Consider the following 12,843-nt stretch of genomic DNA (forward strand, 5'->3'; position numbering starts at 1 on the left):
TAACTTAGCTGAGTGTTACTAAAAATAAAAATTGACATTCAATTGTTCCTATAACAACTAACTCAGAACTATCTGCTCTTTTCCCCAATGGACTTTTAAATATGCTCTAGGCTCTTTACAGGTACAAATATTTAAAGCTACTCTACTATACCTTAATGAATCTATGTTTTAATTTATGACCAAGTTGAAGTATTTTTAAGGGTTATTTTGAATATATTCTATTTGCTTTTAGCCATAACTTTTTAACCCAAAGCTCATCTCCCCAGTCCCCAAGATGTGATTTCATTTTAACAATAATAATAAAAAAACTACTCTGAAAGATCCCAAAAAAATGTTTTCAGGTTTATTGTTGTTTGTTTGTTTGTTTGTTTGTTTGTTTTGGTGGGAGGCAGTCAATAACTTTTTTTTTGAATTGGGGATTTTCCAATCTTTATCTGTTCATCAATATTCTATGTCTTTGAAAGAGCTTATTCATTTTGGGAGATTTTTTTTTAAATAACATTTAAATTCCAATTAAGTGCATAATTGTCCTTATAAAGAAATCTCATCATGTCTAAATGTTTTTCCTATAGCACAATCACCTGGTTTTAATATAGAATAAGCCCAAGATCAAGTGTCAGAAGATCTGAGTATTAACTCAGGCTTTACCATTAGGCTTTCTGACCACAGACTTCCACTAGCCAAACATGAGTTTTGTCATCTGTAAATTGAGCAATTTCAACTATATTATCTGTAATGCCCTTTCTAGCTTTGATCCTCTTTAAGCATGTCAGTCCTTTCCATTAATAGACATTGCCCCTTTATTGCCTGCTACTTTAGTTTTGGCCATTATGTCTCTTGAACTTTCTTTCTTGATCCTCTATTCAGGAATTTATGCAATAACTATTAAGCACAATCTGTTAACAAAACACTTTCCAAGAGAAGGAATTGAGGGGATGAAGACAGCAAGGGGTAGTGGGATTTGAGTGAGCTAAACTGACTCCATGTTGTGGCTCACTTCTGGAGCTAGCTCAGTTCCCATTTTATTTAATTATGGATCAAGTCCAAATTTTGTCCTGTGAAAAAAACTTTATTCAACTTTGAGAACTGAGAAAAAAAAAACCTTCATGCATTGTTTGAACCTATTCCTACAAGCCTGGGAAGCTGGACCATGCCACCTACTTCTTAGAGACCCGTAACGAAGGACCTAGGTTTTGGTGACCAGAAACCCAGTCAGATCCTAAGATTGATGAAAGGAGTTTTCTCACAATTATACATCTCAAGCAACCCAAATGTCTTATATGAAAACTGGCCCCATACTTATCAATAATTTATTGTTTCCATGTTTCTTTGATTATTTACAGACACTAAGGAAGTAGGACATTTCCTTTTCTGAATTCAGGAAATTATATCGTTTGCTTTCCCTCTCCCAACTTGGAGAGTTCCTAATATTTCCTCTAATTATAAATGAAATTACCCAATGTTGTATTGTTTCCTTTTAATTAATTGGTCTTAATTGATTAGTTGTTTTTAGTGTATAAAAGTCATCTTCCCCTGCATTCAGCTTCTGGTCCTAAGCTATGGAAGAGTCCTGGTCTCAGCTTGTTAGGCAATTGAAGTGAATTACTTAAATCGAAATACTTGGAAAATGGAACCTTTGTTTCCTGTCATTTCATATTTCACTAGCCACATTAGGTACTGGGAATATCTAAAAAAAAAGCTTTGGTATCTCTTAGGTTAGAAAAATTATTTATTCTTAAATAATCTTGACCAGCACTTCTGATAATAATCTCGTGTCCATACATATAGGCAAAGAAATTATAAGAATGCATTATTAGAATGGATCACAGAGGTCATCTAGTCCAACCAATACCTCAGAAAGAATATTGTCTATGATATTCAGTACAAAGTGATCATCCAGCATTTGCTTTATAATTTTCAGTGAAGAAGAAACCATTACCTCTTGAGGCAGCCCATTTCATTTTTGGATATCTCCATTTGTTAGGAAAATTTGCTTTATGGCAAGCTTAAATGTGCTTCTCAGCTAGCTTCCACCCAATGCTACTACCTCTCCTCAGTGGAGACAAATAGGAAATTTCTCATTCGTCTTCCACTGGATGGACCTTCAAGTACTTTTGGATAAAAAAGCAACAATAGGAACAATAAAACAAAAACCTCTCTCCCCCACTCCCCAGTCTTTTCATCTTCAGGCAAAACATTGCCTGTTCTTTCAGTTGATCTTTCTATGACACTTCCCCCTGTCCCTTCACCATCCTGAATGTGCTTACTTTGGAAAGATGTCCTCAGTTGAATTACTGCTATAGGAGCAATACCGCTGTTCTGCACCAGAATCCTACCCTTATTTTTGTTAGGTTCTGAGAAAGCAGTGGGACAGCACCTGTGTCAGGCAATTGCATAGGGATTGAAGACAGGAAGAGCAGGGGTAATTGAGTTATTTTCTTACATCTAGTTATTGGTTTAGTAGTTTTTATGTGTTTGAATGTGTATCCATAATAGTTATAAGTGCAACTGAAGTACTTGCAAAGTTTGCAACAAATTAAATGAACTATTTGATGTACCATCTAGAAGTGATTTTTTTAAAAAAAGTTTGTATGTCTTTCTCAAATAATTCATTACGCACACTTTTGAAGAACTATATTAGAGTTATGAGTCCTTTGTGATCTCAACAGTTCCTAATAGGGAAAAAATGCCAAGTTATTTCAAATATAATTTAGGTATTGTTCATGTTAAAATAAGAAACTCCCCCTTTTGTTAGCCTATTCAACTTAATTACACCTCACAATTGATCATGATTTTAGAAGTTTCTCTAGTTTAACCTCAAAAATCTTTCTCCTACCCACTTTTTTGTTACTTCTTAACTGTTTCCTCTCTGGAAGGATGACTAACATATGGACAAAATGATGTGGCAATCTTGGTGAGAATACATGATCTCCCAGTGCCAGTGAGTTAAATGATAATTTACCTTCATAAAATGTACTGGGCTGGCAATGCAAGTCTATATAATATTCTACTTGTACTTAAATACTCATATCCATTACCCTTTCCTTATCAACCCCCTTTCTTCCTTCCTTTTTTTTCCTTCTAGTTCTTTCTATGCAGGCGATGCGTTTAGATATCAAATAGACTCCCTGTGGTCTGCTCTTCCAAGCCATGCCTTGTTTTGATGGTAGGAAAACACTTTTCTCTGAAAGGAGAGAGGGAATTAAAGATAAAAACATACACCATGCAGACCAAAAGTAAATTTATGGCTACTTTCAACGACTAGGTGCCTAGGCCTCAGATCAAGGCTTTTCCTTCTTTAATATTCCTTTAGCATGTCTTAAGGTAACCTGTAGGGAGCACAGTAAGGGCTTAGAACACTGATTATACTCATTTACCTCATGTAGGCTGCAAATCTAGATATTGAGTTGAATAAAGAGCAGTCTTTCCTGGCCCCCTCTTTTTTTCCTATGGTCCCCTTACAATCAAATTGTTTTCCTCTGTGGTTCCATTCCAGTTTCTCCTTTATGACATGATAGCTGACTGGCACTGTCCTTCCAGTGGACAAAGGTTAGTGATTCTTCTGTATACTGTCCTTGGGCAACTTCCCAGGGGTCAGAAGCAGGAGTGTATAAGGTATAATATAACATTTGTGACAGCACCCACCCACCCACCCACGGGACCTTTCTTACAAAACTGATCTTCCTCCCAGAGCATGTATTCTTCCTCTTTCTCTAGTATCTGGTCACCCACATGATATATATTTTTTTAGTTTTATTCTTCATTGTTATTAGGATTTTCACTTTCTTCATTTACTCTCTATTCCTTAAGCACAGTAATTAAAGTGGGAAATATTAGTGTATGTCCATCTGGGACATTATTGAGATTTATAAGGGGATGTAGGTCTCTGGTTGATAGCATGGGCACCAGAGTTGCCAGTTGAAATCAAATTGAAATAATCCAGTCTATCTATCCTATCTTCCAAACAGCAGCCACCCCTGGAAATGGGCTTAAATCAAATTAGGAGAGTCTGCAGTCTACATCCTGATACCAGAGCTGACACTGAGCTGAGTGTTGTTGCCCAGAAGCTTTTAGGTGGATCCAAAGATAAAAGTTTTCTAGGAGGCAAAATGAGTGGCAGAGCTGCATACAAAATTATTTTCTGTTGGAATTTTCTATTTTCACCAGCATTTAGAAAGAATCTGTACCCTGTACCCATAGTCTAATTCATAACTGCTATCAGCCTCACTTAGTAATGGAGGGAAGCAATGATTGAGCTATATTAGATTTTCATTGAGAAAACATCAGAAACAAATGGCCTCTTTAATTTCAGATGAGGTCAAACTAGTAATTCAAGCTATATAATAATGAACTCAGTTCTCTCCTTCACAGTTGGAGGAACTAACTTATCACATTTGCAAGTATCAAATCAAAAAGAGCACACAGTGTTCTCAGTGAACTCTAACGATCTGCTTGATGGTAGTGATGAGGCCTGTGATGAAACGGATGTTAAATGGAGGTAACTTAGAAAGTCAGTACTGCAGGTCACATGTTAACTTTTTATGTCTTATCAAAATGCAGAGAAAGGTCACAGCCTTCTTCACCTTTCTGTTCAGATAGCAGGTCCAAAATCACTGTTAATCTCCTCAGGAAGATGACACCTGGCAGTATCCTTTATGCCCTCCAGGGTAAACAACATGATTTAGGATCCAGGGAACCCAGTGACTTTCAGTCATCTCAAAGATTCAGGCCTGCGGCAGGCATCATGTCCCCTGGGACTCTAAATAGCAGTTGGTTTCATTTATTCCTTCTCAGAGACTTGCCAAGTGCCCCTATTCTACTGACATTCCATTCTCTTATTCTATTTTGCCTTCACCTTTCTAAAGAAAGAAACAATCCCTCCAAGTTTAAGGCAAGTACCACATACAGGAGCATGACTTAAATCTGACAGTATTGAGAAAGCCATTAGATAGCCACAGTGTAAGTGGACTCAAATTAATCAAGTGTTAAAAAAACATGCTAATGACTAACCTATTAGATTGTCAAAACAGTCCTTTTGTTAAACTCATTTTTGTCTTAATAGAAGGAACAACTCTGATAAATTTTATAGAATTTACCTATTTTCATAACTAGTAGACAATAATATAGCGGTAACCCTCCTTTGGCATGAGGCAAATGCCAATGAAACAAAGAAGATGGTAGAAGACAGATGCTTTTCCCATGTCTTTCACTGAAGTTCAATGTTTTTCAAGAGGTCACACGTCAGAAATTATATTTTTAACTGACTAAGCAAGGGCTTAGTTTCCCTTGTCTACCACAATCAAATTCATTATCTTGAGTCATTGAAATTAAATGAGGTTTTTAATCTAGATCTACAAAGACGAAAAACAACGCATTAATGAACTCAGCTCACCAGCCCTTTTCAAAGTTCAGCTCTTATAAGAATGAAGCTTCCTTGGTTTTCAGAGCCATGATTTCAGGAATGGCCAAGTGTTCCTTTTTATGTTGCTATATTTTTGCTTGAGTAAGGTCTCCATTTAATAATAATTTAATTATTTTTATTAGAGAAACGCAAATTAGAACAACTTTAAGATATCATGTTATAACTATCAGATTGGTTAAAATGATTGAAGGGGAAAGCAATAAGTATTGGGAAACTAATTCAGTGTTGGTGGAATTGTGAACTGATCCAAGCATTCTGGAGAACAGTCTGGAATTATGGCCAAAGAGTTATTAAACTACTTATACCCTTTAACCCAGCAATAGCACTACTAGGTCTACTTCCAAAGATGATTAGGGAAAAGGGAAAAGAACCTATGTGTTCTAAAATGTTTATAGCATCTCTCTTTGTGGTGGCAAAGAACTGGAATTTTCAAGGATGCCCATCAAATGGGGAATGGTTGAACAAGTTGTGGCATATGATTGTGATGGAATATTACTATGCCATAAGAAATGATGAGTTCCATAATCTTTGAAAAGCATGGAAAGACTTACATGAAAAAATGAAGAATGAAATAAGCAGAACCAAAAGAATATTGTACACAGTAATAGCAATACTGTTTTAAGAATGACTGAGTGAATAAGTAATTTTGGTTACTATAAATACCCAAATTAATTACAAAGGACATATAAAGAAAGATAATATCTGCATCAAGAGAAAAAATTGAATATAGAATAATTTTACATATATGTGTGTGTAAACATACATGCATACATAAGTACACAAATATTTGTCGCTATTAGTGGTCATCTTTAGGGTGGGGAAAAGAAAAAAATGAAAAAAGAAAAAAAAATACTCAAAATCTTTGTTGTCAATTTAAAAGGAATAGATAATTATACATATTAGATTTGCAGTTTCATGTACAATCATCTTTTTTAAATTATACCTTGTTAGGAAAACACTTGTTTTATTCCATAAGTTCAAAAAAATTAAAAAAAATCTCCATTTCAATGCTTTCATGAAAATTCACAGAACTTCATTTAATCATGAAACATGTCAAACTCACTTCAAATGTGGGCTTCACAGTGTGTGCTTTTTTTTAAAAATGGAACTCATAAAAAGAAAGTTTGCTTTTGTCAAAATGTAATATTGTTTATCTAGAAAAATTAAACATGAGTTAAAATTTCCTTTATATTGAGGTGATTCTTTTTTCACATTCAGATTCTTTTGAAGAATAGAAAATCTGCTACAGGTAATAAAACCAAAAGCTGCCAGATTACATGAAAATTAATTTTGTCTTATCTGAAAAAAATAACATTTTTGTCTTACCAGTACTCTATTAAAAAATCATAACATTTACCAAGAAGTCCAAATATGGTTATAAGCACACATTTAAAACTGGACCAATTTGAATGCAATTCATGATAGATGGAATTTATTTCTGACAGAGGGTGCCAAATGAAATTCATACAGTCAGAAAGTTAGCATTTTGCTCTGAGAAATAGTTTCATCTTAGTTTCCTTAAAAGCTTCTTTTCCACCTTTTTGTACTTCTGGCAGATTTACCCCCATCCTGATTTATGACATAATTCTGTGATATCTTAAACATATTTTGTCAAGCCAAGAATGTGCCATACTATATGCATAACAGATGTTGCTTGCCTTCAGGACTAAGTTGACAAGAATTAGTAAAAGAATGTTAACAAGGGTCCTGAAATTGTATTATCTGCCTGGTTCTCACATCCAACTCAAACTTATATTGAAGTAACTTTACAAAGAAAAGAGAACCTGAAATTCCCAAACATCTAACTTTCTTGCCTCCAAGTCCTTTCTTGAATGCTTCAGTGCTGAAAAAGTACCAATAAGAAATGCACCTTGGCAGGCATATCAATATATTGTTTTCAGTGTCGATGAAAGGTGATGAAACTGCCTCAGATTGTCCCCCAGTAATATTGAATGAACCATTCTTATTGAAATGTTAAAAGCAACATTGTGTAAGATTAAAAAGAGAAATAAATTAAACCATTGGTCAGTTACTTCAGAAGCTCTGCTTATATCCATAAGCCAAGCTTGAACAAACACCTTGCCCATTGACTGCCAATATATGATGGCTTAACTTTCTGCAGCATGGCCAGAAAGGCTGAATGTAGAGAAGCAAATCACTTCTGGCCTTATATTTGAATAGTTGGCTTCTTTGTTCATGACCAGCACAGTACGATTATTTTCAGTGCATATGAGAGGTCAGTTCTACTACCCTTTTCCATACCCCAGATGGGGAAAGGAAAGATTAATCAGGACAATATATTAATTATAATTATAATAATCAGGATAAGTTTAATAATTATACTGAATGATAGCTCTTTGTGATCTAAATCTATGGTTGGTCGAGGGATTCAGATTCCTATTTGGTGACTTCTAATGAATTAATCTTCCCTATCCTTCCCTTTCTTCTTCATTTTTTTTGTATTCAATCATTTATTATTTCTCCCTCTTTCCTCTCCAGACCCACTGACTGGGTGGCAGGGGGGCAGATAAAAAAACTTAAACTTTTGTAATACTAGCGCAGTATCTATAGTTAAGCAAAAATAAAGCCCTGCACTTTTTCCATGTTCAAAAATACATGTATCATTCAGCACCCTGTCTCTTTCTTTTTCTCTAGTAGGAAATGGTTTGTATACTTCATTCATGGTTCTCTAGATTCAAGGTGATCAGAGATCTTAATTCTTTCAAATTTGTTTCTGATGACCTGATACAACTAAATAGGATGTGAGAGTACATGACAATTAATACCAATATTAGTAAATTAATATAATAAAAAGAGTGAGTTGTCAGACATGCCACTTTTAAAAATGGATTAAACTAAGAATTAATGTGTAGTAGGCATTTTCATCACATTTCCTTGGAGGTAAGTGGTAAACAGAATTATCAGCTCAAGATATAGCATGTGTTTTCTAATGCTCATGCACAAAACCAGAAAGTGGATAATAAAGTCTTGTCATATAACTACCTTTTACATTTTTAAACTATATTTTAGTAATGGGAATAAATGTATAACAACAACTGAGACTAACAATAACAATAAGAAAATTGTATAACACTTGAACATACTAAATTAATAGATTTGTAGTGACATGGATCTTGGGTTAGTCTAATTTCTTTCTGAGACTGAATTTTAAGATTCTTAGTAGGAAGATGATAAAGTTTGGTTTCTATGCAAGGTGTTCTGACATGGGTAATATTAGGTGCACGCCCACATCCCAGCCTACAAATCAGGAAGTATAATTCATATATATATATATATATATATATATATATATATATATATATATATATATATATATATATATATATATATTTCATAGGCTCTTGAATTCAAACAAAAACTCTCTTTGGAGAGGTGGGGAGAGACAGAGAGAGAGAGACAGAGAGAGACAGAGACAGAGAGAGAGAGAGACAGAGACAGAGACACAGAGAGAGACAGAGACACAGAGACAGAGACAGAGAGAGAGAGAGAGAGAGAGAGAGAGAGAGAGAGAGAGAGAGGAGGAGGCTAAATTGATTTCAGCAGCTTCACAGGGAAGTGATTTAGCACATGATAACTTAACTCAATCTGCCAATGCTTTCTTTCCCATGGGTGATGAAACTAAAAAGAGACTTGAGTAGTTGGGATTGAAGCTTAGGCACTCAGTTAGAGTAATCTGTGATTAAATACCTTTCTCACTCACTCAATAGACCTCAGGTGGGGCCAATTAAGAGAAGTTTGATTAGAGGTTTGTTTGTAGGCAGGCCTATCCCTTTACTTACTAGGCACTAAGCCTGAGGCCCACACAATTTGGCTGGTTGGGCATGAAGCCCTTGGGCCCAAAAAAGAGAATATATACCCAGGAGGTAGCCATCCAGAACAGAGAATTCAGAAGTCAGAAGTGAGAATTAAGAATCCATTGCAAGGGGGGGAAGTAAGAACTCCTAGATGACAGAATTGCAGAAAGTGTGTAGTGATGAGTGGAGTGAAAACCAGGGAGCTTTGGAGACCAGAGAACTGAGGGGGGAGAGAATGTAGGCAAGCAGGCATTTATGATTTGTGAGTGCTTATGGGGAGGCCCTAGCAGGGAGGAAGGTTACAGGATAACTGGTTCCTTGCTACAATACTGTGTTATAATGTCCTTGTTGCTTCATTGAGGTGGGCTTACTGGTCTTGGAAAATAATTACTGCTATATAGAATTGGAGTTACTGGTCTTAGGATTTGATCCTCTGATGTCTAAATAAATTTTCTACTTCCCCTGCCTTCTACCTAGAGTTTTTTGTACTTTGCAATTCCCCAACTATACAGGCATGTTCATGGTCATCCTCGATGTCATGAATCTTGCTTTACTGATACACTGCCCTACTACATTTTGCAATCTTAGAGCTTCAGAGTTTACTTATTTTATAGGCAGTTTTGGAAATAGAATCTAGGTAAATTTTCTAGGCATTAATGTAATTTAATTTAATTTAGAAATCAGGCCATGATGCTATAAAGAGTGAAATGTCAGAGCTGTTCACTTCTCATTTTGCTTCTGTTTTCTCAGCCAAGCAAGATCATCATTTTGCAGAACAGAAATGGCTAATAGGGAGTTAATAACTCAGATGAGCAAAATATGAAGGGATCATTTACTTTCCTTTGATAAATCAAAGTCTTCTAGCCCAGAAAAAAAAGATAGAACCTTAAAAAAACTGGAAGATTGCGGAGTGCTCTATCTACAGCACTCGCACTACTGTCCCCACCTCTGCTAGCCCGTCCTCTCACTCACCAAGTCGCAGCATGATGAGTCTTCGGGGTGCCACCGGCCTCCGAGACCCTCGCGGAGGAAAAAACAGACAGAACACCTGAGGTAATCAGGGAGCTCTTTATTCCGTCGCGACTACATCCCGGAGCCCTGCACTTCCCCGAGGCGAGTGCTCTTATATCCTTACCCCTCCCTATGCGAGCTCTATCGTCGAATCACAGGCTGAGTCCTACTATATATCCTAATATGGCAATTTCAGCAAGCTAGCTCTAAGTGTTCCCGCCCCCAACAGAAGATATGAATATTTGTTCCCTAAAAGTAAGATTTGAAAGTTTGTAGAAAATGGAATATAAACTATGGAAATGTAGGAGGACAAATTTAAAGGACTTGATTTAAAAAATCAGAGAGAATAGTTTTTATAAACTCTGGGATAAGAGTTTGACCTCAACTCCTGAAAAAAAGGAATGTATTATTTAAGAGGTCAGTAAATATCTAGAAAAGAAGTGGTTTCATCAAAAACAAATTATCAGTTAAACTTTTTTTTCATTTTTTGATAGGTTTTGCAATTGATATAGTTTACCTAAATTTTAGGAAAATATTGGTTAATGTACCTTATACCAATATGTTAATGATTGAGAGGTAGGAACCCAGTGATAATATAAGAAAATAGGTATATAACTGGCTGAATGTCTGGATTCAAAGAATAGTAATTAATGTTGCAATATCAACTTGATTAGACATCTCCAGTAGCATGCCCTATTTAACATTTTTTATTAATGATTTGAATGAAGTCATAGATGTGATATTTATGAAATTTGTTCATTGTATTAAGCTAGGAAGCTTAATGAAGCTAGGAAGCTAGCACTCTGGAAGACATATTAGCTATGATCCAAGAAGATTTTGACAGGTTAGAATATTTAGCTGATACTAATAAGATGAAATACAATGTGAATAAATATATGAATCTTGAATTTAGGTTCAAAAATCGAATTTATAAGTATAGGAAAAGGGAAGAATTGTTAGACAGTAGATTGCCTGCCAAAGAGCTGAGATTTTGGTAGACTGAAAACTCAATTAGGTCAAAATTGTGATGCAGTTTTCAAAAACAGTAAAGTGATCTTGAGCTTTATTATGGGAAACATAGCTTCCATAATAAGGAAGTGATGGCTATGCATTCTGCTCCAGTCAGATCATATTTGAAATGTAGTGTTTAGTTCTTAGAGCCACAGTTAAGTGAGATGTTGATACATTGAAAAGTATCCAAAAAAGAGGAGCCAGAATAGCAGAAGACTTTGAGTCCCCTAAAGAGTAATCATTTAATCAATCAGAATTTTTAAGCACCTACAATGTCATTATGTTAGGTGCTAGGAATTGTTTTTTTTTTTTTTCAATAAGACAGTTGTTGCTTTTGAGGATTTTCTGTTGTGTTGGGCAGAGCACAATAGGGGAAGGGAAAAATTGCAGCTGATCATAGGAAGGAAACAGACAATATATAACCAATAGCTGAAAGTATCAAGAAATACTACTTGAAGAAGATACTATTGCTAATGAATCCTTGAAATGACCTCCATGTTATAAGTGGTAGAAGTGAAGAAAAAGGCACAGATAATAGCTTGTCCTTGTGAAGGTTTGGTTGAAGGAACTGAGGGTATTTTGCTTGAGGAGAGTAGACTCAGGGGAAGATAATGCCAGTCTTAAAGTATTTGAAAGACTGCCCAATAGAAGGAGGATTAGACTTATTCTATTTGGTCCCGATATGATGAGAATAGAATGATGTATAAAGATTCCAAAGAGTCAGAGTTTATATTGAAGCCAGGAAAACTTCTATGAAACATTTAGCATACTAATAATCATGAATCTCTAGCTGTCAGATCTTCAGGCTCAATGTTACAATTATATCCCACTCTGACCTATGTCTTTCAATTCCTGTTGGGAGGAGAACATGACCAGTCCTCCCCCCACTTCGTCTCAAAGACTTTGCTATCAACAACCCACAATGTCCATATCATTTCTGCCATACTTCAATTCCTTTGTGATCTCTTAAATTGGATGAAATGAAAGTAATCTATATAAATATATATACATATATATGCCTATCAAATGTTCAGGATCTCTGATTTTAAGAGACAGAGGAATTTGGAGATTTGTGCATGAGAAGGATAAAGGGGAGAAAGATGAAAGATCTTTTTTTGGACAATGAAAAATCTTTTTTTCATTGAAATATTATAATCTTTTGTTATAAAGGACAAAACTGAGAATGTCAAGTAATTTTAGATGGGTATTTCATATGTCATATTTTATATTGGTTATTTGAATTAGCTTTATCTAGTTTGTAAGAATGTTCAGCTTATATCAATATCCTAAAACATAAGAGGGACATAGTTATGCATCAAGTGCATTCTATTTGATACTTTAATCTTAGAAATGACTTCCTGTTAGTTCTCTAAGAAACATATTTAAAACGATTATATAACAGAAAGATAAGAAAGAAAGAGGTAAGAGAATAAGATTTAACTATGGGACATTTAAGATATCACTGTGGACAATTTTTCAGGGTTGTTCTAGTGTGGTTTGCATTTTCTTTCCATTTCGGAGTGGGGAAGGCAGGGCAATTGGGGTTAAGCAACTTGCCCAAAGTCACACAGCTAGTAAGTGTGT

This window comes from Trichosurus vulpecula, chromosome 2, assembly GCF_011100635.1.
Source record: "Trichosurus vulpecula isolate mTriVul1 chromosome 2, mTriVul1.pri, whole genome shotgun sequence".
Classification (NCBI taxonomy): Eukaryota; Metazoa; Chordata; class Mammalia; order Diprotodontia; family Phalangeridae; genus Trichosurus; species Trichosurus vulpecula.